Here is a 26325-nt window from a genome sequence, read left to right as displayed (position 1 = left end):
GACATCTAAATACATGCTCATAGCAATCTGATGAGGCAGGGACATGCTACCCAAGGCTCACACAAAAGGAGTTGAAACAAACATTCTCCAGCTTGTCCAACATTGCTCAGAACAATGGCTGCAGAACTCATAATAACCATGCAGGACAGACTTTAACCCCTGGCCAACTACTCACCAGCTACCTACTGACCAACCTATCTGAAGCTACTGCCTGAATCTGAAAAGTGGGAAGAATGAAAGGAAATTACAGAGAGGAAAGGGTGGGGAGGACTACATCTTATCAAGGACAGCAGTTTTGTTCAGTCTCTGGCTTCACAGATAATTTTAAGTTGGACCAAAGGAGAGTTTTAGCTAGCTAATTCAACTTCAAAAAAGACTTTTCTCTTTCATTACTGTTAGTTGCACACATTTCCTTGCAGAGCATGAGCCATTCCCTGTATAGTAATTGTACAGTTAGCAGTAGCTTAAGGATGAAATCAATGTTAATTAAAAAACCCCAAGTGTCTGGCCTTGCTGTCCAGGTACAGCTACAGCTGGACAAGCCATCCCAGAAGAGGTGTGTGCAAAGACACCATTCTGGAACAAACCCATCAGCTCCTGTATACCAGTAACGTCAACATGGATTGGCCATTAACTGCTCTAAGTTGTATCATCCACTCAGGAAAACAAGGTCAGTATTTCCCCTGCTTTTCAAAAGCAGTAAAGGAACAGGAGTTTTCCCTTAATTGTGCTGAGGGCAATCAGCTGGCACCATTTTCTCAAGGTGCAGATGTACAAATGGGTTAATGGATGCACTCTGTGTAACACAGACTGAGTTACTTTTTAATTTAACTTTAACATATATATGAATGCCCAATGACATCTCACTCACACAAAAGGTCACACTTCAACTAGTTTCCAGTTAAAGAATTAAATGGGATGGCAAGGCTGGAAATGTTTAAAAAACCACTCAGATTGCCCCAACTTGTAAAAACTGTTAATTCTCAAATCAATGCAGGTGTCTGAGTTTTCTATTTACTCATATTCTGGATGTCTGACCAATTTCTCACTGGGTTTTCAGTTAAGGTTAGTAAGTAAGACCTCAAAGACGAGTCATTTACAGGCACATAAAGGTAAACTAGGTTCTTCAGTGTTTGCATCATCATAAAACCATCTGGAGCATTCATTTTTATTCATGGTTATTCTGTAGATGACTGAAAAAAAATGCCATTGAGAGACAGAAATGTTTTGGTCTTCCAAATGAAGGACTATTCCATTACTGGATCTCCTTTCCCCATGTAAAGGTTGCCTGGGAGAAGCAACGTCCCGAACAAAGTCATCCCAACTGTGCACGCTTTAACAACACTCCCCTCCTCAAACTCACTCTTCCACTTAAAACAAAACCAAACCAGTGAAACTAATGCAAGCCTATAAACAGCTTATCAGATAACCATGAATTTGTTCTGATGTTAACAAAGAGTTAACATCAGAACAAATTTTAAGAGTATTTCAGGTGTGAAAGGGAAACACAGCATCTTAAACTAACATTTTCTATTAAGAATTTATTTTTCTGAAGAGAAATTACACTGAGCTCCTTTGGGTACTTTTTTCCTTTTGGTGTATCAATTGCTCTTTGCAAATTAAGCTCATTCTAAGAAGTATGCTGAATTAAACAAGGTTCTTAGAGCATAAGCTTTGGAATTTAAACATTCTGCTAAGTGGAAATTCCTTATGTTTTAAGTACATACTCTGTAGGCCTACAAAACACACACAAAACCTTAAAGTCCTTCAACCAGCTAGAAAACAGCTACTAAAAAAAAAAGTATCCTAAATGCAGTTTCACTAGTTTGGAGACAGATACAATATCTTTGTGGATTCTTGGTAAAAATTTCTATTCCCCTACTTCAGCAGACCAAGAGAAAACTGAACAACAAGACAGTTCCTTTGCTATCACATACATCCGAATCAGACTTTTCATAAAAAGTCATGAAAAAGCCAGATGGATAAAGTCAATGGCTGTGGAATGGGGAAGACCAAAAATGGGAAAATACAATAAGGAACGAAAAAAAATTTCAAATTTGACACAGAATAAAACTAAACCTTCAATCCATGATCTCATGCCAAGCACAACACAAGTTCTCCTAAGAGCCTTCACTAGCAAACAGCTTAAAGAAAACCACATAAGTCTCAGCTCAAGACTCTCTTACCTATCTCTTTCTCTATGTGTGGCTGAAGAGAAATCTCTATTTGCCTGGAAGCCTTGCCAGCACACTGCAAAGGCAGCAGACACAGAGGTATGGATCTCTCCAGCAGTATTTGATTCCTCCACAGCACTACATCGTGCAAGGGGGGAAAGAAGGACTCCTTGATCATTCTTGCAAAAAATCCTTCTCAGTATAGAAGGGGCTTCAAGAGGCATCATTCCCCCCCTGCTCAGTCATAGAATACTGCTGTTCATATACCAAAAGGTAGGGGGAAAAAAAGCATAACTCATACAACCAAGTATATCTTGCAAGCACAATGCTGGGGACCAAAGAAACATCTTCAAGATGACACAGCTATAATGGTTTAGGGAGGAAAAGGCTAATCCATCAGTGCTATTAGTGACATTAGCAACTACTCTTCTTCACTGGCCAGTCCTACATGAAGAACTAGACCAGATTCACACTGTCATATACAGCACAGAATTGCTTCTGATTTTTAAGAAAACTTTGTTTGTTTCTGCATAGAATAGAAATTCTCCTTATGAATTTAAATTACCCGATACAGATAAAAATTTGTGCTTTTCAAAACCAGTAATTTTCTTGTTGTTTTTATTTTTAATCAGATATTAAAGTGAAACCAGGTCAAACCACTACTACTCAAAAAGCAAATGAAGTAGTATTTTACAGGTTTTCCAAACCTAAAATGAAAAGCCAGAAATACAAAAAATTCTTCCTTAGTTCTCCCAAAGTCAGTTGGGGCTGGCAAGACTTTTGTTTGCTAGTAATTTTGAAAGACAGACTGAAGGGATCAAGGGAAGCCAAGCTGCTTGGTGGTTCATGAGGAAGAAGCCATCAGGCAGAAGCTGCTTTGTGAGGTGAAGGGCACTGCTCCAGTCACTGGGCATTCTCTCACTTAGTTAGATTTAATTTGAAGGCCAGAAGTGAAGAAAAGCTTATAAATAATTAGGGCCAATATAACTCTCAGGACATTTCCAAGTACGTGACTCTCTCCTCTATTACAGACAACAGGTACAGACTGTGCTACATTCAAAGGAGCCTAAAAAAAAGAATAAATATCATCTGATACAAAATGCACTTAAAGCAGAACGCTTTCCTTCACTTTGTTTGCTTTTGTACGCAATTTCTGAGACTCCAGGAAGAAAGCAATTATGTCAAACTGCAGCCTGTATTTACCAACAGCACCTGGCAGCCCTCAGCATTCCTGGCACTGCAGGAGCAGCAGCACACCTAAGGGAAGGATGTAACCCTGGGCTGGGCAGAGACCGCAGCGTGGCATGGCAGCTGCAAGTGGTGTGCTGGCCTGCAGTTTAAGGGAAGAGTAAAAATAACAGTGCATGGGAGACAAGGTCTGACACAATCCACCTCCATCTAGCTGAGTTGTATCTAGAGGGGGAGACTTCTCTCCCCGTGAAACAGCTTCCTCTCCCCTGAGTGCTCTCATGGGAGAGTTTCATGCAGGTAGAGCACAGCAAGGAACATTTCTGTGCCTAACAAGGTGTTTGAATCCCACCCAGTTATGGGTGGAAGTCCCATAAAGCCTCTCAGGAGTCTAGTTCATCTCTGGACAGAAGAAAGGGGTATTTAACCCTTACATGATATTAAGTCTTCTGCCACAAGGCCACTGTCTTCAACTACTTGTTTATACAGTCCCTGGTGAGACATAGGCCTCATCGTTAGGCATTTAAATCTCCTTAAAAATTCCTGCAGGCAGGAATTTAAATATTTCCCTAATCCAAACAGTAATAAAACTACTAACACTCTCACCTCTACATTCTGAAAGAGGAGTCAAATTACAATTTAATTTCATTTTTATAACTAATATTCTATGCAGAACTTTTAGAGTTTGTAAGCATCTTAGAGATCCCATACCTGTGTGCAGGGGCAGATGCCAAGGCTTCTCTGGGACACTGAACTCAGAGGACAACTGTTACTGTTACCACTTGTGTGAGTCATCAGACAACAATACACAGCGGCCAAAGACCAAAAAAACATCTCAGTGAGCATTTCTACTTTCCCAGTCCACTCACAGTTTTCCCTTTCCAGGAAAACTTACATTCTCCATCAGATCCACCTCTGCTGTAACAGATTGTTTTTGATCTAAGTTGTTGTGAGTTTTCACAGTATCCAGCTTGGGTCAGTTTCTGGTTTCAGTCTAGAGAGGTTTAAATAAAGTCAAAATAACAATTTCAATTCAAAGTTAGAATTCTGCCCTTTCCTCTCCTTTGTGGCAGTACCCAAGAGAGTACATACTCAACAATTCTGAAGCACATAAAGATTAGTTATTCCACCACTGTTATTCCCTCCTTGTCTCCTGTGCTAAAGTACCACACTTATAGTGTAAACGCACCTTTTTTGTGCATCCACAAAACGATGCAGTTTTGTGGGTACAAATCTGTCAGGCAGCACCTAAGTCCTCTTCTGTGACAAGGTCCACAGGTACCAAGTATTTCTAGAGGTTCTAGCAATCTGTGTCCAAAGTTTCCATCGCAGACAAGATGTGAACTTCCCAAACTGCAAATTAGCACCTTCTCCATTACCTCCTTACTTATCACTCCAGAATACCCACAGCAATTCAACAGGTCTTTCTAAGGCAACTACTGATGGAGAGCTCTTTTTGAGGTGGTCTAAGTATTCAAGTTAGGAGTAACATCTGCATAAAGTAACATAACTACATGACACTTGCATTGCATGGGGATCAGTTTTAATCCACATCAGTAATGAATGCAGAGTTACCACTCCCCTTGTAGAACGTCGTGTTCTAAAATTTAAAAAATAAAACAAAAACACCCTACCAAACCAAAATGCCAGACTCCGGTACTTTTCTCTTCCAAATAGGAAATGCTGCCTGTCCATGCCAGGTGTCTGCAGCAGCTCCACCTCTCTGTCATGGCAAGGTTTAGGTCTGCAGGGTACAGCAGTTAACCATTTACAACCCTCTCACACCTTGGCTATGTTATTGCAAGACCTCAAATTAGACACAGCCAAGAGCCTGGATGGCACCTGTCCAAGGATGCAGTTTTGTACCTGAGGCAATCTCATTTAAGAGCTCACTTCTGCCAGGAATAGGAGAGAGGTCCTGATCTCTTCTCTCTCCCTTAATTCCAGAGCACATTACAACTTGGCTTGTGCCAGCTCTGAAAATCTGCTGGAAACTCCTCCTGGTTTAGCCACTTCACCCCTCTAACTCAGTAAGGGAATATGATCCTTTTCAGCTTGGTTAGTGAGTTTAGATAGATCACAGCAGAGCCCAGAGTGAGTAGTTCATCGGGCAGAGGGAAGAAAAGAACCACAAAGCTCAGAGAAGGACAAATAAGAGCAATTCTGCCTTAACTGAAGCAGTTGGTCAGGTCTGGAGAGCAGTTTGTGAAATCACAGCGCAAGGAAGGCTCCTGGTCTCAGCAAGCAGAGGAGCTCCCCAGAACACAACCCCACAATTCCTGTATTGAAAAGCTATGTTGGAATCAAAATTGCTTTATCTGAAAATAAACTGAAAATAAAACTGAAATAACCAGTTGATTCAAATTACACTATTTTTTTTTTGTTTCCCCCCTCCAAAATAGAGCATTCTGTAATTAATGTCTATAAGAGGAGTTACTATTGCAACTCTTTGTGTCATGTTTTCTGCATGGGACAAGCCATTCAGAAGAGGAGAAGCAAGACCAAGACCAGCATTCTGGTATTCTGGCACATCTTTCTTTTAGACCTCATACAATAATTGGTCTCTAAGTGCCAGCCTTCAGAAAAGGCACAAGGTCCTGCAGCCTAAATTTTCACTGAACACTTCATAGTGTTCAAAGATCAGGAAAGCCTAACCATTATTGTAAGGATCAACTATTTAAAACCCATTATAATCAATGACTTTAAAATATCCGAGTATATTTGATAGGATTCTTTACCTTTTGTCCCCATTCTACCCCTACTGGCTACAATCAGTAGCAACATAGTACTGGTGCCATTTACTTTTCCTCATAGTTAGCTTTCTAAAGGTTTTCAACTTCTTCAGACTTGCTGGAGCTACAGTGATTTTTAAGAGGTTAAATTTCCTGCTAAATGTGATTGATGGGCATGCAAAAACATTACAAAAACAATGAATTATATGCTTAATAAAAACCACAAAAAAACTTCTTATAGCATGTTTCATTATTCTCTCATGTTACAAAGAAAGACATGAGTAAAACTAAGAAGTTCTAAACACAGGATAACATTTAGAGCAGAATCAATAGCTCCTACAGATCCAAGTATCAGATAGGAGTAAAATTATATGCCCTAGAGCATTCTCACTAGTTAAACATCCACTACCACAAACTGGTGCCAGTTGGTGTATAATTTTAAATAACGCAATAAAAACTTCCTTAAAAAGAAAGACACAAAAGTTCATACATCACCTATCATGCTTTAATGAAAATATATCTATCCTCAAGACAGGCCTGCAGTTTCCCTTCTGCAGTGGATTTTTGCAATGGAGCAGTTACAAGAGAGCACTTGGAGATTAGGAAGCAAATAGCCACACTGCTCATGAGATTGAAAGATGTGTCTGCAGCTCATTACATGGCTCTGGTATCAGATGGAGACAGGAAGCTGCTTACCTGGACCCACACGATGCTGCTCTCAGCTGAGATCCTGCTGAAAAGGTGTGTAACAAATATGGTCCCATGCATTTAATTAAGGTGTGATATTTCTGCTCCTGCCTTTCTTCTGTTTTTGAAATGGCTTATACAAGTGAATTTTTACAATTTCTGCTTAGTGGTATTCTTGCATACCTTTCATTCTTAATTTTTTTAACATGTAGCTATCTATATATGGAAGATAGTGATGTCCTTCAAATAAACAGCAACAGGGAAAACCTGGGTTATAACTATGGATTTCCAAAATGTATCACATTACCTCCAACTCTTGCAAAAGGCAGAAAGGTATTCGCTTCACACAAGGAGGTTGCAACACATGTGGATTCCTTGGCCCACCAGCAAAGAAAATGTTTTCTTAATATGTACAACAGGGGGAGAGGGGAAAGATCAACAAGAAGCACTGAATTTGCAACATCTCAAATGTTAACAATGTGGTGGCCACTCTAAACTGCCAACCTGACCTTCTCCTTACAGGAACAACATCCAGTCCTGCTCCCACTGATGACAGTAAGAAGACTAGCACCGAGTGAAGCAAGACCCATGCCTGAGGACTTGCAGTAAGAATAAAACTTTGTTCAATTTCTTGAAGTTTAGAATAATGGTCTACTCTCCTGGAGAGGCTCAATTAATCCTATTGACGTATTAGGTAATGAACAGAGCTAATGCAATGGAGGAAAAGTGGCTGCAGGTAAGCAATGAGAGCCAAGCATGATAGGGTGAAGAAAAAAGAGAAGAAGGGGGAGAGAGAGAAGAAAAATAAAGTCAAAAAAGCATGCACACTGTCAGTCCCAAACCACAACCAGGCACATCGAGTTACACAAGTAGATGCTTCACACAAGATCATAACATGAACTTTTGAACTTGCACAGAAAAAAGCCTCTCTACTACTTAATGCTTTAAAACATCAATGCTACAAAATGCTGAAAAAATTCCTTCAAGTTGCATCAAAGGAGGATTATATTGTGGGCACATGCATGAAGAAAGCAAATCTGTTATCTTTACTGAATATAGGCCTTGATGTAAATCACACAGCCACAGTGAATAACTGCATTTGTTTCGACAGCAAAACACCTCATCTGAAATACAGAATAGCTGCCGGAAATGAGCTAATGGTACTTTTCTTTCTGTATTAAAGGATTATTTTCCAGTGCCCACTGTGTGGGCTTAAACACTAGACTGAAACAGTCAAAATACTTAGAAGTAAGATTTATGGCTAAAAAGGGGGAGGCTAGGGGGGAACCTTCTTTGAAGTGACTGACTTCTTTGACCGGTGTCTCAGAATTACACAGCTACAAAAGAACCCCACTCCGTGAGCAGCCCCCTGCATTCTTCCTTCATCTCTGTGGCAGATCATATTGATAAACAAGATTTTAAAACAATTACCTGGGAATCACAGTGCTGGATAGCACATAGTGACTCAGATATTATGAACAACAAATGTCTTTTTATTTTCTAATACTTTTTAACAGATATCTTAAACTTTTAACTTATACCTCAGACGCTACTCCGGCCATCAACATTAATCCTTCAGAACTATGTTTTTCAAAAGGTTTCAAATGAGTTTGAGAGAAAAATCAGGAGTTTACTTCCACAGAATTCCAAAAGGTGTGGCTAACTACACTGATAGAGGAAGGAATTGCACCAACTGGAACCCCATATTCTTTCATTACACAAAAGTAAAATTATCCTTTTTACTTGCAGCAGCGTTATAATAGATTGGTTGAGACTGGCTACTTATTTCCTCTAACATATTATTTGTCATTAAGTCTTTTCAAGACAACAGCTTTGCAATGAAGGCTAGTAAAACTAATAGTTCTGGAGTGCAAAAGACATGCTGTAGCTTTATACACAAACCCACTGTAATAAGTTTTAAAAACTGTGGCATGCCATTCTCTGTTCACCTTTCCAAACAGTACTTTGATAATGACTTTACAATCTTTCACCATAAGTCTGCACAAAATATTCACCCTTTAACATGAGTGATAGCTTTATTTGGAATCATATCTGAGGTTATCAGCTTTTAATGAGATTATAGCCTGATTCCTTTTATCTCCCCTGTTAGAGAAGGTAGTTGCAACACTTCTAAAATTCAGAGTATAAAACTGCTTTGCAGAAAATTTGACTTTGTCATGAGCTGAAAAGAAATTCTTCTTTAAAATAAACCATCTCTATTTCTTGCTCATATTAATCCATTTTTGTGTTAACATTTTAGCATACAATTGGAGCAAGAAATGCCAAAATTTTCTTGCAAGCTTGTGACCCTCTGTAGTTCCCGTAGTAGACTTTGTATATTAAAATGAAGACTTCAGATATTAAAATAGAGAGAGACAAAAACCATCAAAACAGAACGTTAACATTTTCTTGTTTTGCTGTTCTTTACAAGCAACTCAGCTTTGAAACACAAGAGTTAGTCTGACTTCTAGTTCCCAAATGAAAAGCAGCAAGGTTACTCTAAATTTAAATTGCACAATTTATTAAAATAGCCTGGATCTAAGCACAACTTGCACAGAATCAAAACATCTTCTATACAACCACAGGTAGGTGTATTTATTGTATGTTTGTATCAAAGTGGCACAAATAGGCCTTTGATCCACTAGATCCACTGCAGTGGTCATTGAAGTTCTGCAGGCAAAAAAAAAAATACTATATATGTTATGTACGTTTATTTTCTTCTAAGTAGAAAACCTAAACACCAAAAGAGAAGAAGGTGGAGTAAAATAAATAATAATAAAACAGCCTCTCTATGCATCAGGTTATCTTCGTCATTATCACATAACTGGACTCGCAGAAGCGTAAGGGGATGAGGTATCCCTAAGACTTACACTCAGTTCAACTGCAACATAGAGAGAAGCAAGAGAAGAAACAAGGAACAAAAAAAGTGGAGAAAGCCCGTATGGTACAGCCCCTCCCTGTAATTCTGTCTCTGGTTAGCAAGTTGGAAGCATTTCATTTCTCTGACTTGAAGCCTAATATTCACATTCCTCTGTGGCTTAATGTGGACATAAACTACAGATTGCACTCATGTCTTAAAGGAGCTAAATGATTAGCACAGCAAGCCCACAGACTCCAAGAGGGATAGCAAGAAACCTTACATTCCCATCCATTTGAAGAAAAAGGAAATTAAATTTCTTCATTCTTCATTTTGTTGCAAAGTAGGCAATGCTGTGTGGATGTAGTGATTGCCTTTACCAAAAGTAAGTAAAATCTATCCTTGGCAGTAGTGAAGACACTCAAGCCTCCTGAAGTGCTGTTAAGTGTGACCACCACTCCTGGAAAATCAAACACCCATACCAACACAGCCAAGTCTCCAACTTCAGCCTTTCAAAAACCACTGCAGAGTGGCAGCAGGCTGAACAGAAACGAAACAACAAAGACGTGACACCAGCGTGCATTTCATTCAACAATTTGCCACAGAAACAAGCCCGTGCTTACACCAATTCCTATAATCAGAGAAGAGCAAGTTGCTGTATGTGATGAAAAAAATGGAGCAGACTAAACCATGCCTGATGCTGTCTCACAGCAACATCTACTGCACACAAGACACCAGTGTCAGTGGGCAGGGAAAGGGAAATGCTCCCCACCAAGCGGCCACAGCTCTGCAATTCCACCCAAGCTATTTATTTATTGCTGCTGAAGTTCAGCGTTCCCATTTGCAGATGCAAAGTTCTGGGACAAACTTGCCAAGAATTAACTGGCCTGCCTTTTTTTAAAATGGCTAGGTGTACTTTTTAAAGAGTTACTAAGGACCAAAGGGTTACAGAGTAATTATTTACAGAATGGATGCCAGGGATGAAGTGACAGATAAAGCCACTACAAAGATTATGCAGAGCAAGGAATGAGAAATTCCTGCAATTTACTGTCTATCACTGTGAAGTGCGATTCTGAGATAGCACCAGCTCTGCTCTTTCCTCTGTGTAGTGACAGACTATAATGACTCCAGACCTTTAATTCTGCATTTCCAACTTCATACTGGATCTATTCATGAAGGTAAAATAAGGTGAAATCAAGCCCGTCACACAGTAGATAGACATCATGAAGAGGGGATGTTACCTTACTTTGGTTTGGAAGGTAACCAGCCCAATTGTGACAGAAATAAAGTGTTCCCTTTCAGCTAAATGAAACCTGTGGTTGCAGTACAAACCACTGCCCTGCACTTCAGCATAAGGAGGGTTTACAACCTGCTCTTGTGGGAGGGTGACTGGAGGCAGCATGGTTCAGCCATGATTCTCTAAGAGGGAATAGGATCACTGGAAAAGAGTTTTAGAAATCCTTCTGAAAGACAGAAGAGCTCATATCTTCCCCAGCCACTCCCCCACTGCAGAATACAGGACACTCAGTCCAGAAGCATTTTCAGTGCCTAAATATAACACAGGCATTCACATAGCATAAATAGGAGAATCCTTCTGAGGGTTGTCTTCAAAACAACCTCCATCTTTCAGCAGGGCCACAATTCAAAGTCATATATTGGCATGTCAAATTCTGGACATCCTCCTAAGAAAAATGAATTTATTGTTATTATACCTGGCTATTTTATAAAGTTTCTGGAAACAAGAGGCATTAACTGTGTTTTAATTAATACTTGTGCACCTCCATGTTTCTCTTTGGTCACAAGCCAAGAAGATTTGATGGAATATGATCATGTCCTTATGGGATTTTATGACATCGGTTTTCATTGGCAACCACTGATTATATACCCCAAAGGAAGCTGCTAGATATTTTCAATCTTTTTCCTAAGCTTTGATATATCAACTTGTCAAAGAAAAAAACAGCTGACCCTTAATATTGCAGTTCATGCCAAAAATAATATGAAGCTATTAGAATCACAAAGCCTAGAATTCAATTAGAAAATGAATACTGCAAAATATCCAAGCATAAGCATTATGATTATATCAAGAAAGAGTAAGCAAAAGGAAGAGTAGTTTTGAAGAAAAACTAACCTGCTACTCATGATGGACAAATTTCAAAATCCTTTGTTTCTATCTCTAAACTCTCCAGTAAACCAAACATTTTAATTGGCAGTAGGATGTATGTACTGGCAGATATATGTCTTTTGACAGTGACAAGGGCAGCACCAAATCTGCTACCATGTTTTCACAATGGAAATTCAAAAAATAAACTAGTAGAGCCAAAAGACCAAGTTGATATTGCTGGAACATTCTTCAGGTCACTGGGCTATATAAGCAAGAGTAAAACAGCACCCCCTCACTACTATGACTTACAAAAGTACTCAGTTTGACACTAGGAAAAAAAAAGACACTATCTATTTTGTTAGTTTTAAGTTAGAGTGGAAATTTAACCTGCAGAGGGGGGAAAAACATCACTTTGGCATAAAATGGAGAGAGAATAGGGAGAAAAAGAAAAAAGACGGACAAAGATAAGCAAAGAACATAGACAAAACATTTTTTCAGTGCAGATAGAAAAGGAAAAAACTTCCCAGCTGTTGGCCAATTTTTATAAGTTTTAAAAGTGTTCAGAAGAAGTAAAACAGTGAGTGGTGTGACTTTCATGTTAAATACGTAATTCAAGAAACTTCTTCTAAACTTTGCCTATTCAGATTGCACTTTTCCCACTGCAATCAAAGTTCAAGATTTTTTTTTTTTGCAGCAAGCCAGTAAAAAGCAAGTCTAACTCTAACTTGTGTTCTAAACAAAAAATGCACAAAAATATGGTTCTCATATTACTGATCAGAAAGAAATCTAGAAACCACCTCAATCCTAATTTATGTTCAGCTCCTTCAGTAGAGTGGTCCAACATAACTACTCACCACTCATTCTCAAGAGTCAGGCTCATCTTTTATGTGTGTTATTACTCAAGACAACAGATGAGAGCAATTATACCATTCCATGAAAAAAGTTCATATTTGCATATTGTTATCATCTTGTACCTCACAGATGTGAAAATTATACATTTTTCTCATCTGTACACAAATATTACAGCAGTTACAAAAAGCCAGAAAGATGAATTATCTCATTCTGGAATCAAGCCTGCCTGCATCCCTAGACATCAAATAGCCTCCCAGTTTCTCACCCTGCTTCTCCTTGGAACAGTCTTTGTGCATTTTAAGGGGTTCTAGGTAACAAAATGAACTACTTTCATAGACAAGAAAAGTAATAATGTACTACATAATTTTCTTCCACTACTACAGCTATCTGTGGAATCTTGGGAAATTGCAAATGAGATAAAAAAGTTTATCTATGATCTTGAGAAAAGGAGGGAGACATTGAAGCAAGAACACCTAAATTGAATGGTCCACACAGCTGAGGTGGTTTCAACACCTTTCAGCTGGAGAAAGAAGACAGTAATAATATAAAAGCTCTCAAGTGGTATAAAAATTATGTGCCTTAACTGTATCCCATATATAGTTAGCTTCCCTTCACAGGGTGGTACCCTGAATGCCACACAATGAAACAAGAGGAAGAGTCTGGCTATAGATATCAGCATAAACATGCTTTTATAAGAATTGTTCTCCTTCTACAGATCTAAGAGTAAAATACCCCATATGACATTTTATTCTCTTGTAAATTAAGAACACAACATGCAGACTTTCCTGTAGTGGAACACGCTTTTCTTTTCCATGTGCAATTTGAACTGCCAAGTTTAAACAGAGAAAAATATTACATGTATCCATGGATATCTAATTTTAGAAAGACAAACAATTCTCCCGCTCCAGCACCAGGTTGGAAAAATGGTAAGAAAGAAACAGTTATTACAAGTCTTATGGAAAAGAGCTATGACAATAAGTGACGTGCACAAAACTTAGTAAGGACTGGGTTGGGCAACTGCCCACGAGGAAAACAAAGCTTGTGTGGGCTCTGCATCTGAAATGGACAGGTTACAGTTCAAGCCATCACATCCTACTGACAGCTTGATACACTAATTTTTCTCCAGTAGAAAAGCTTAGGGAAGGTTGATACCTTTCAGACCCCTGCAGCCATTGTCAAGCCCTGTGTCATGTTAGCAAGCACAGAGATTGGCATTATGATGGTTCCATAAAAGCAACTGTAATATCTGCTTGTCATTTATAAACTTTATTTTCCAAAGTCACTGTGGTTTTGTCTTAGAGAACTTGGCCAGAACTCTTCAGAAACTCAACTGGGCAATTTTTCTTTTTCCTATAATCTGAAGTCGATAGAGATGGAGAGATAGATAGTTTTATTGCATGCAAGCACATATTCATCACATACTACAGTTTTTGCTACTACAAAACAGTAAAAGCCAGTACATGAAACGTAAAGAAATATAAAGAAAAATATTTATGTTCATACAGAACCAGTGTGCTTTAATGAAGAGGCAAACAACAAAGACAAGCACCTAAAAAGAGAAAATGGATAAAACTCCTGGATGTTATGGGAACAAAAGGCCAGACTCTCCTTAGAAATGGAGCGCCAGTGCTGGAAAATTCCTGCTAAAACCAGGACATGGGAAAGTCCTTGAACTTACCTTAGGTAGCTGCTAAAGGTAGCAGCAGTCTCCAAAGTAAAACTCACTAGTTTCCAGTACCAGAAAAATTTATTCCTCAGAATTACAAACTGTCTAATTAGCAACTGGGTTAGCTAGCTAGTTTCAATTATGAACAAGCTCTGTAATTCAGATATACCTTCAGGTTGTGTTACACAATTTATAAAACACTTCCATTCTTTAAATATACTGTTGATTAAAACCCATGAAGACAAGTATTGCTATCTCACCTTCAGAACTGAAGCCTGCCTTGCACTTCTGATTCTTTTGTCCAGAATTAGTGGACAGAAGTTTACCAGTCCTCAAGGCACACTGAACCCTATTTAAACTTTCCAGGTCAGCTGAGCTTAAAAATTACATTGGTTTTCTTTCCCCGGCTCTTGCTCGTAGAAACTTCCCACATGATTGTACCAATCAGAAATCAAATTTGCAATCCTGGGATGATCCTAAATGCTTGGTTTTGTTTTTTAATTATATCATTAACAAAAGGTAAAAGAATATTATCCAGAAGGACAGAGAAAGAAAAAAAAAAACTGAATTATCATGATGTCAAAAGTATGACAAGGCTTGTGACTTTCAAAAGAGAAAAACAAAAAATTGTTCAAACTGAGACATTGCTAAGTTAAATCCTAAGAAATACATCTCCCTCCATTAAATTCAAGAAAATATTGTCCAGAAATGCACCTGTTTAATCCAATTTGCAACTCAATTATCTTGGTTAAGAAAACAAACATTAAAATACACATAACTATATTTAACCTCATTGTTCATTAATACTAAACTTTACATAGATGGTCTAAGGACAAAGTAACAACCCAAGGCCAACAAAAAAAACAAAAGGCCAGAAAAAAAAAAACCGTAGCAGTGCATTTTTTAAAGGGTAGTTTTGAAATTTACTATAATGTCTGGAAATAGCCACTGAACAATTACAGTTACAAATTTAGCTTGCCAAATTACCATTGCATAAATCCAGCTAGTTATTCTGGATTCCATGCAGGGCACTAGCACCCCCATCTCAAAGTCCTACTAAGTTCTTTTAAAATACAGACCAATTGATGTCCCTCCTTTAACTCCCTCTGCAGTTCTCTGTCAGTGCCTGACTCAATTTTCTGTTTCTTTATTTTTATCACACATGAGAACACTGGGATATTTAGACTACTTACAATGTTCAAAATGTTTTTGAATTAAAATAGCCAAAATAATCCAAATAAAATTAATCAAGAGAACACAGTGATACACAACATATTTCCCTCTTTTAAAACCTTGGTTTTTACCCCAAATTTTATCTGCTAACAGTTTACCAGCCAGACTTCCTCCCCCTGCTCCAGCCACTCAGGCACTGCAAAGAGGCTGAATCTCTCTCCCAGCAGCCAGCCAGGAATTCCCTAATTTCCGACCCAAGCGGTGACCCATGCTGAGCCAGGGCTGCCCTGACAACCAGGTACTCCTTGCTTCCCACTCCCCATGCTGGCAAACCTCGACACAAATTCTTCTTTTCAAACAACATGACTCGAAAGCAAACTAAACAAAGGTTCCTAAAAATCCCCATAACGGGGAGTTGTAACTTGTCCGTGGATGCACACACAGACAAAAACTACCTCAAGCAGATACAACACTGCATAGGAAGCCAGATCCCTGTTGGTGTGCTCAGGACCTGACAGAGTGGTTTGAAACACGATACAGTCCCTTTGATACAGCTCACGAGCTTAGAAGTGGAGGGGCCGTATCCTATTAAAAATAACAGGAAATTGGCCACAGCAATAAATCTAAAGCTTTGGCTGCTGCAATTTCTTATCTGCCATGAGCAGCTGGTGGTGTGTAAAAAAGCCATGCAACTTTTCCTTCTCAGAAAAAGAACACAAACAAACAATTAAAAAATCATTCCAAAACTGCAGCTTCCATTTGGTGATAGCTTGCATCAGTCAGCTGACAGCCTTGGGAGACCTAGATCCCCAATATCTTTTCCTGTCACACCAGGACATTAATGGTTTACTGCTGCCTCCAGGCAAAACCACGTCACTGAGAAACTGAGGATGGTGCACTAAGGTTCACAAGTCCCAAGGAACCTCATCAGAGGCTTTGGCACTCCTGACAGTACTCTTCTCATGCAATTTCTACCTCCAAGTGATCTCTCTCTCTCTTGTCTGATAGCATTTTTCTCTTTACCTACTGAAACAAATGAAGATCCAAGATAACAGTAGCTGCTGCTAATGGCTTACCAACACTTAAAAGGGACTGTACCAGGCAGTGTTATCTCTGCAATTCCCACTAGTGGAGAAGCAGCTTCTGCTGGGCTGGAAAAAAAAAAGAGTGAGGGGGCAGGGAAGAGGTAGCCAAGGCTCTTCCTCGAATGGAATAAAATACAAACGTCAGAGGATTTCATTCAACTGGCAGAGACCACACTGAGCTTTCTGCCAGCCTAACTGCGTCTGCTGTGGGTATGACTTGTTTTCCCACTCATAAAAGGAAGAGCTTTGCCAACAAAGCTTTAAAGACTAAGACCAGCAACATGGGTGTGGGGTTCGGTGTGTTTTCAGAACACATGGGTGAAGTTAACTATGGTCCAGTTTCCGGCCAATCTAATCCACACATCGTGTAGTGCCATATTTTCTTTCTTTCTTATTCTGACCAGGTCCTGCAAGCATTTCTGGAGCAGACTTTTCAGACAGACAATCCTCCTCTGAAGCATTTTTTCTTTTTAAATCCCAACGTAAGATCCCAAAGGTGGAAAAAACTTAAGGGCCAAGTGGTTCAATACAAAAGGCAGATGTCTACTTTAAGAGTTAAAAGCACTTCTAAAACATGTATATTTTGCCTGCATTTAGACAACCACAACATGTTAGTTGTATGAGATATAATGGAAAGATGAAACCATGGCACCTACTAAAAAATCCCCAATCATCAACAACAACAACAAAAAAACATGCTTCCAGCCCTAGAGACTTAAAAACCAGAAGAAACTAATTATAGCAGAATAGTTACAACACGTTTGGAGATCACCTCACCTGTGAGTATGTGCCAAAACCAGGGCTCAGTTCTCTCCTGCTCCCTTGGAGGAAGGTGGAAGGGAATTAAGTTCTAGTTCGGATACTGCAGGACCCCAAGAACTATCTCCCCTTGAAAAAAAAAAGTACATAAGAAAACAGATTGAAACAACTTTGTCTCCCTTGCATATAGCAATTCTGTAAAGCTGTTTCTTTGCTGGAAAAGCTGTGCTAGAGCTGGGCCTGCTATGTGCACCTTCTCATCTCAGTTATCCAATTTTGTATTTCTTCAACCACCTCCTGATCCCAAGCATGAGGAAGGTTCCACATATTTTTCAGCAGCCTCCAAGCACAAAAGGTTGTGAGCCAAAAAGTTCCATTCCTTGATATTACTCCTCAATAGTCTCTTCTCTAGCACGAAAAAGCCTAATACAGTAGTCCATAGAGCGCGTGGTGATCCCACTGGAACGAAAACTAACACTGGCAAAGGAATTACTAGGCTACCAAAATGACTTTCCACTAGCATATTAAGAAGGGAGAGTTAGGGGTATGGAATTTCTTCATGCTTGAGAGCTAACTCTCACCAACACTAACCCATCTGTCATACACTGTTTTATGTCTGCTTTGATTTCTTTTTTTTTTTTTGCTGCAGAAAAAGAAATGCAAATCAGAAATGTTACAGACCATCAGATTTGTTTCATATATTATCAAAGCTAAACATTCAAGAATTTTATGGAGATTAAGAGATTAGAGTCCGAGAGGTTTCATTCTTCTCTGTGCAAGGCTCTCTCTTTCAATCAATTTAAAAAGTAAAGTTCAAGGTATGTTGTTAATTCCTGAGGGGAAATGATACATAACCCACATGCACAAAGAAGTTGGCTTGCAAGCAGTTGTTTTTACATCATGGAATCTGTTTCAATCTATGTTTGTTTAACAAGATGCAAGTCTAACAATGGTAATTTACTAAAAGCTTGTGCACTAAGTATGTACAATACCAGAAACAATGGTCATAACTCCTTCCAAAGATACAAAAGCATCTACAAAACTATCAAAACATAAGCACTGCCCTGGATTAGTTGTTTCAAAACCCGACATTCCAAACAGCTTCATCATTTCAATAATCCATCTATAAACATTTAACTAATTTTGGACTACTGTTTTGCATTCCAGCAATGAGTTACTGCCAGTCAGTCCAACACAAAATTTCACTATTTGTATCTTCACCGACTTTTGTTTTTAAGCCATTGTATCATTACTGTTTGCTCAGACAACTTTTGCAACAGTAAGTCGTGCCTTAAGTATTGAACTAAGAACACCAGTCATTCAAACAGTTATTTACTATTAAGTTCCTCAATCTATATTTAAGCACTTGAATAACCACCTGCTTGTACAACTAATGGCCAGTGACCACACAGCTGCAGAAGGGGACTCTGCCTCCCCAAGAAGCCTGCTTGTCAGTGCTCAGGCCCAACCTGCAGCATTACAACCATAATCACATTTTGAAATTATTCATTACTTAAATAGTAATGAATAATTACTATCTAATTATATTTGAGGCTTACTAGAGGATATTCTGCTCCCCCTAAGAAACCAACAGAGCTAAATGAGTCTTCATGATGAACAACAACATGTGCCTTTAGCTATTGCATCAGATGGTCAAAACTTCTTTGGTCCTTACCCTATGTGCTCTTAACACCTCTATTTTACAGAACACATCTCACCATGTTTTGTACCTGCTCACTGTCTGCACCAGAAGACTGAATCTCTCTTTGTCATGCTGAACATGTGGACTGTAAAAAAAATTTTGGTTCAGCATTTGCATTTTGCCCCCAGACACAGTTTTACCTCAAGATAGCACAGAAACTTCTAAATGGGCAGGTCACTTCATTAGAAAAGAATCAACCAGAAAACAACCAGGTGTAGCAATTCCCCTCGAGCCTTAAAAAACAATTAACAACAACGTTTACAAAGGGCATTAAAAACCTTAGAAATACTTGCTTGGCAACAACAAACACTGCTCCTGAGGACAACTGAGGACTGGGTTGCAGACAGTTGTATTGTAGTAAGGTCTGTAAACTATGGGTATTTACAGTACATTTCTTACTACCTTCAAAAATAAATTGTTCCACATTTCAGACACATTTGGTCTTGGTTAACTGCAGCAATCAGTTAACCATCATTCAATCACGCATACTTGGAAGGTGACTCACCAGATGTCAGGTGTTTAACTTGCATGTTCCCCAAGTGATATCTAGCTGCTCACATTTTTTCTCCCCTGCCTCTAAAGCACTGTACACAAATGATCACAGTAGTGGGAACTTGCATCAGAGGATTAATATCATTAGTTATCATGGTTAGAATTAATATCATTAGGAGAAATAGGTAATGCCATAACCACTCTGAATCTTGTAACAACCATGAGAAGCTGCAAGTGTGTCTGTAAAGACAGTAATCAGGGGAATGAAATTTCCAAGATTCTCTGAAAATTGGTTTTTTTCTGATAGTGCTCTGCTTCTCAATTCTTCAGCCACTACAATGCAGGCACCATCATTCTTTTATTTCTTTAAAGAAATATAAATTCAATGGTGCTACCTATTTGAAGTCGACCTGGCATTTTAATTTAGCACATTTTGAAACAGAACCAAGCCATACACCTCACTGTTTTTCCCTTACTGGCAGGAGTCAATGTATTCAGCACTCACAGAGTACCTGGTTAGCAAGATGTGGCAGTCTTCAAATTTTGGAATTCCTTTCAGTGTTCCTCTAAAAGAGGATTGTTTTGATCCCCAAGTTGGTCCAGATGGTATCTCAATTGTCCAACTCCTCCTCTCAAGATAGCTGCCACTTTTGTTCCAGAGGGCCAAGCAAACAGGCTTTTCAAAGCAAGCCATCACTACTGGAGATAGTCTATCTAAGGAAGTTCACAACATCTAAATTCTCTGATAATCACTTACAGGAGAGTTTCTGTAAATCAAAACTGTTTCTCCAGTGTGTCAGGCTAGAACTTTGAAGTCTCCTGCAGCTGCTGGGCTGGTAGCACCAGGTGACAGATTTCCTCAGAAACCTCTGAGTGTTGATCCTAAAGCTGCAACAAACAGCCTTTAGGGTTGGCTTGGACAGAGAGCCTGATCTTACAGCTAGCAAAATGTCAGAGCTTGCATGAAAAAAATCAATGTACTGAAAACACTTGTCAGCAACACAAGGAGGCAAGAAGAGCAGTTCCCATTAGAAGAGAAGATTCTGATTCCTAAAGCAGCTTGCACACTGCCTCATGTGCCCAGCAGACCTCTGAGAACCACAGACTCATTAAGGTTGGAAAAGACCTCCAAAATTATCAAATACAATCTTTGACTGAACACTGCCATGCCAACTAAGTAAGTGCCATGTCAAGATATTTCCCACTTCTAGGGTTGGTGACTCCACCACCCCCCTGGCCTGCCCATCCCAATGCTTACCCAACCTTTCAGTAAAGAATTTTTTCCTGATGTTCAACCTGAACTTCCCCTGGTCCAGCTAGAGGCCATTTCCCCTGTCTACTTTGCACAGGCAATAAGTTAATGCAATTCATCACATAACCAAATATACAAAGCAGCTAGTTGATCCTTCAGTAGGAAAAAGTACAGGGACTTGTGGAGAGGTTCACTGATAACAAAGCACAGCAGACTAAAGCCAGGCTTTTTGCACCAAAAAATTTTACAAGGGAATTATAAGGACATCCTCAACCTCTTGCAATGTAACACCAATTTTTCAGCAAATTGTATAAAAAACACTGACACTGAATGCACCAGAAGCACTCTGTTTCTGCAAAATTCAGGCAATTTAATATAAAAATGCTCTTTTTACCAAAAAAAAGCTGCATTTTTAACAGTTTAATACAATGAGAAAATAAATGCCAGTACACATCCAAGTCTCTAAAATTTAATCCTTTTTACTTGCACTGAATCTTCATCTACTATGTACAGTTACCAGGAATCACATTTTGCAGCTACTAAAACAATTTATAAAAGGAAAAAGGGAAGCACTTATTTTCACCTTTTGGGGGGGAGTGACACTTCAAGGGAAAAGTTAACCATCGTAACTTGAGTAATACCTTGGAGTATTCAGGAAAAAATACTTTGCAAAATTCAGGGGACAGGGAGAATAGAAACCAGATATTATCATCATCATTACTATAAACCCTTTATTACAGATAAAACAACCAAGAGGTATAAGAAAATGAGGTGCTTAAAGTTTCTTAATAAGCCTGACCAGAGAAACCAACACTCCTCAATGCTTTGGAAAACTCCTTTGTTTAATCCAATCTAGAAGTGAAATTATCCTTTTTGAAGTGCAAAACAAAAAATCTGTGCAGAGAAAGTGACTGTATCACTATGATTAAGGAAATCCTCTTCCTCCAGATGGGTTTCCCCACCACGACACTACAAATTCAACAAGCCACATTTGGTCCAAGTCTTTAACAGCTATATACATTTTAGGAGGTCTTTTAGCCAGCAAATACAACATAGCCCTTAAGCTACCAAGGAGAGAGTGTCACCATTCCAGGAAATGCTCAAAAAATAAATCTCAATGAATGAAAAATTATAAGTCACCTACAACTATTTATTACAGTCCTACAGTATCTGAATTAACAAATACATTATGTCACTTGGATAAATGCTTTTCAACAAAAAGCCAGACAAAGCACCAAAAAACATTCTCAGGTTTGTAAGCAACAAATATTAACTCCATAAAAGAATATGAAAAACATACTCATGTGCAAGTTACTTTTATTTTTAATGGAAGAGCGGCCTTTGCCAATACCTGTTCATTTTCTTTGAAAAGTGTGTTTTCCATTCAGCCCAATACTAACAATATAGTCTTCAAGTATGGCGGCATATATATAAGGCATATATTTCAAATACAGGACCTTTTTATTTTTGCTTGTGCTCCAAACCAATAGAATGTATTTCCTCAATGTAAATATTTGTTCTTCAAATTGTTAAAATGGATTATATGCAAAGTTTGCTTAATGAAAACTTGCTACTTTCTCCATCAGCCTTAGCAATATTAAGAACAAGAAAAGGGTGCTAAAAGCAGAGGTGTTTGAGGAAGAGGAGCTTTAGATATCAAGCTGACCTCTGGTGAAAAAGCAAAATCTAGCAAAGGGGCGAAGAGACCACACCAAAGGAAGAGGTTTTTACATCTCTTCTACTCAGACATGTAAAATTTACACACAAATAATTCATTTCTAAATGCTAAAATGGATTTTTGGAAGGTAATGCTGAAATCCTTCAGAAAGACATTTCACAGCAGAACACTCCGCTACAACAAGCTCCTCTTACACTGGCATTGTCCAGTTTCTTTACATGGTGCAAACTACTGGACCCTTAATGCACATCACCAGTCAAAAAGTACTGAACCAAAACATTGACTTCAGCTAATAAAGTGCAACAACCAAATCACAAAACTGTAGGTATACCTAGCACAAATCTTGAACAATGATGCACTTCAAAAGCCCAACCCTGAGGCTGATGAATGCACTCACACACCAAAATACAGAAGCAATCTATTTTTCTGTATGCCTGTGCAGTTCAGACAGGGTCTTAAACTCATAGTGGTGTCTGTTTTCATAACATATGCCCTTCCTTATCAAATGTCATTTGTATTGCCATCTCTGCATCTGTCTCCACAGATGTCATCCCATGTAATGAAGCATATGGGCTTAAGCTGACATTGTTTGCAAACAGGAAGAGCTTTTGGCAAGAGGAATAGAACATAAAGTGTTCTGCAGGCTGCCTCTCTTAACCCATCTTTGGCTGGCTCCTCTGCTCAGCTGAAACTGGTCAGCTACTTTCTGAGAGGGCAGAGTGCCAACCTAACAGATGGGCAGAAGTAAAGTCATGCCAAAGAACCAGAATGTGCATCTAATTTGATAATTAGGGGCTGAAGTTCCCCTTAGAAATATTGCAGTGGCAGCACACACAAAGTTTTCAAGCTTAAGGGTAAAAGAATATGTTTCAGCCTATCCAGTTGAGGGTTAATTCTGAAAATGACCAAAAAAAAAAAAACAAACACCAAAAACCAAAAAAAAAAAACAAAACAAAAAAAAAACCCAAAAAACAAAACCAAAAAAAAACACAACAGAAGTGAGCCATGGAGGAGAGAGGAGACCAGCCATGGGCTCCTATCATTCAGGATTAGTATTCTTCAAGGAGAGAAGAAATGAGAGAAGGGGAGGAAAGACACAGCAAGATTAAGCCTTTATCCTGAAATAGCTCTCCACAAGGGGCACCTGCAAATCTTGGCCAGAACGTTTCTGTGGCCTTGCTGAAAATAATTTATGCTGAATAGAGATAAAAGCAAGGAACTGATGGCCACTTTACAAAGCATTAAACACAGCTTTCCTGTCCACAAGGAATAGCCAAGCCAATAACTAGGAAAAGGCAAAGGACAAAGAGTGTTTATAGCTTGATGGAAATCAAACATAATAATGTACACACGTACTTGGAACTGTTCACAATTATTGTCTTGGTCTTGATATACAGTGATACAGAGCTGTGGCATTCAAAAAAAAGAGTTAACAGTAACAGAGAGCTGGGGACTCAATTGAAATTCTCTTTTCATACATTTTAAAAGTTTTCATGCAGTCAGGCAGTGGTCCTGTGACTATCTTAGAGTCCTGTCAAAGCAGGCTCTTCTGAGTAATTTTTCTCTTCATCTTGTGTGTTCCCTCCCCTTTCTCAAGCCCCTTTACTCAGCAGAATAAATGCCAACAGCCATGCACGGCTCAGTTTGGAAAAACATTGCTCTAATTAATTCTTCTTTTTCCAGTTCTAAAGTGGCTCTTCCAATTTACAGCTTCTGAAACAAAAATATTAAGAGCAATAACTACAATAGCTTCAGTAAAGTGAGATTTGCAGGCTTATGTTTTGGACAAACAAAAAAAATTTTAATCCTATCTTTTTATCATAAACCCTATGTTGAAAAATACTCCAAGAAGCTAAGAGGTTACTTACTCTCACTTTGATTGCTTTGGAAATATGATGTTTCAAGAGGGCTTTCACGTTTTCAGGGGATGGAAATTAGCTCTCCACCACAAGTAGTGTTCTGAGTCACATCTTTGGAACAGAGCAGAAGGCTCAGCCACGGCTTTAAAATAATTTTAAAATGATAGCTGTAAAGTGTCTAAAATCACATCACATTCCAGACCTCCACTGAGATTTCCTTCTGAAGAAATTGGTCACTGAAATGTCCTTTGTTGTACTGTCAAATTCTGGCAAGCTGCTTCCCAGTATAGTGGGAGACTTAATTGGGCTTTTGTTTAATTACCACCAAGACAATGATGCTCAAATGAAGAGCACAACATCAGCAAATGAGTGAAAGCAATCAATTAGGATGAGCCTGAAACTATCTTCCAAGAGAAGGGAAAGGGCTACTCATTACTGCAATTAGAGGCTAAAAATTCAAAATATAAACATGTTATTTACTATTATAATACATAGTTTTTAGAAGCAAATAAATTAAATGACAGATAGTTACTATAAAGGCTAAGCTTAGGAAAAAAGAGACTTTAGTTACTGAATTAATGTGAACGCTGGTATCAAACTGGGCAAAACTCTCCCAAATGCACTACAGGTACATATTTAGCAACAGCCTAGATGATACAATAAATGAATCAACAAACACAGAAAGAAACTTATGGAACGTTTTAGGTATCAATTAACTTAGGTATCATTAGCAATGAATTAAGAAAGTAGTTGGCACCCTCAAAAATAAAGTATGAAAAAAAAATCTAAATATTATCCTGGTAACTCACAAAATCAGTAATACAATTGAAGGTAAAAACACAAAAGGATTAATGTATATTCTACAGCAGTAACACAAGACTTGTTGTGAAATCCATAAAGAAACATCAATTGGCAAGCCAGCAGCTGCATTTGCAAAACCAAAAAAAGTTTTATCAAAAGGGTAAAAGCTAAAGACAAGCCTAAAGACTTTCACATCCAGTCTTCACCTACACTAAAAAGTGCAACTGTACCCAACACTATAGGCAAACATACTCCCTAGCAAGAAAATGACATCTATTAGTGGGAAATGAGACTTAACCACGAGGGACAAGCAGAAGGTCAAGCATGATAAACAGCAATGACAAGATGTTTGCCCATGATCTAACTAAGGTTGAACTGATCTCAGAAAGTTCTACCTCATCATTCTGAAAATTCAGCTCCACTTTTTCTTTAAAACCTCAGGTTTAACTTTAGCTTTTAGTTTGATAAGTAAATAAGCACAGGTAAAAATCCAAAACTCCGTTATTTTCAGTGGCCACAGTTTTCACGCTTAATGGTAAGAGAATATACTAAAGATTATGATTTCCAGACTTATGTATTCAATTTCTACCCTAGATGAGCCAAACATGACACTGTGCATCTCAGTTTTTTCTTTTCTCAGCCTGAGTTCACAACTGCAGGGTCACCTATTTAAACCACAGCATTTTACCCACACGAGCAAGACTAAGTAGCAATACAGATAAACAGGTGCTTGAGCTTTTTCTACCACTTATATAAGCACACCAATTGCAGACAGAAGTTGTATTGTGCTTTCTTGGCCTGCATGTTATTACAATAGCATCTGCCATTAAAAAAAAAAAACAAAAAAAACCCCAAACCTGGTTAAGTATCAGAGTTGAAAAGATATTTCAGACAAAGTAAGGAAAGTGGATAGAAATAAAATTTTAAAGAACAGCAGGAAAAAAAAAACCCAACGCATAATTTAAGTGAAACCTTTATTATAGAAACATGATACTGGTATCCCCTGAAAGAGACTGTAAAAATAATGGAAAAAACCCTGGTGAGACAGGAAGCCTAAACACAGCTAATCTAATGATAACTTCCATAATACAGGAAGCAAGCACGCTACCAAAGAGATGACAAAACCAGAGATTATTTTAGATGTTTACTTATTCCCAGACAAACCTAAAAAGTGTGCGAAAGAACTTGGGGTAAGCACACCAGACTTACTGCTACAGCCTCTTGTTTTAAAATAAAATCACAGCACCCAACTTGGCAGATAATAACC

The 26325-nt window shown here is 38.5% G+C and overlaps 1 protein-coding gene across 2 annotated transcripts in view; it reads right to left on the bottom strand.

Moving 5' to 3' along the window:
- Window positions 1-26325, bottom strand: part of PTPN14 (protein tyrosine phosphatase non-receptor type 14) — a 110210-nt gene that overhangs the window by 72733 nt on the left and 11152 nt on the right. Inside the window, exon 1 of one of the 2 annotated variants that reach the window (XM_009096404.4) lies at window positions 17293-17371. The exons of the other annotated variant lie outside the window; for it this stretch is intronic. The gene's annotated coding sequence lies outside the window, so the exon portion shown is untranslated. Of the gene's footprint in view, window positions 1-17292; window positions 17372-26325 lie in introns of those variants that run through there. 2 annotated transcript variants of the gene reach the window in all.

Source organism: Serinus canaria, chromosome 3 (genome assembly GCF_022539315.1).
Source record: "Serinus canaria isolate serCan28SL12 chromosome 3, serCan2020, whole genome shotgun sequence".
Classification (NCBI taxonomy): Eukaryota; Metazoa; Chordata; class Aves; order Passeriformes; family Fringillidae; genus Serinus; species Serinus canaria.
Note: the sequence above shows the minus strand (reverse complement) of the source record. Positions and strands in the feature narration are given on the sequence as shown.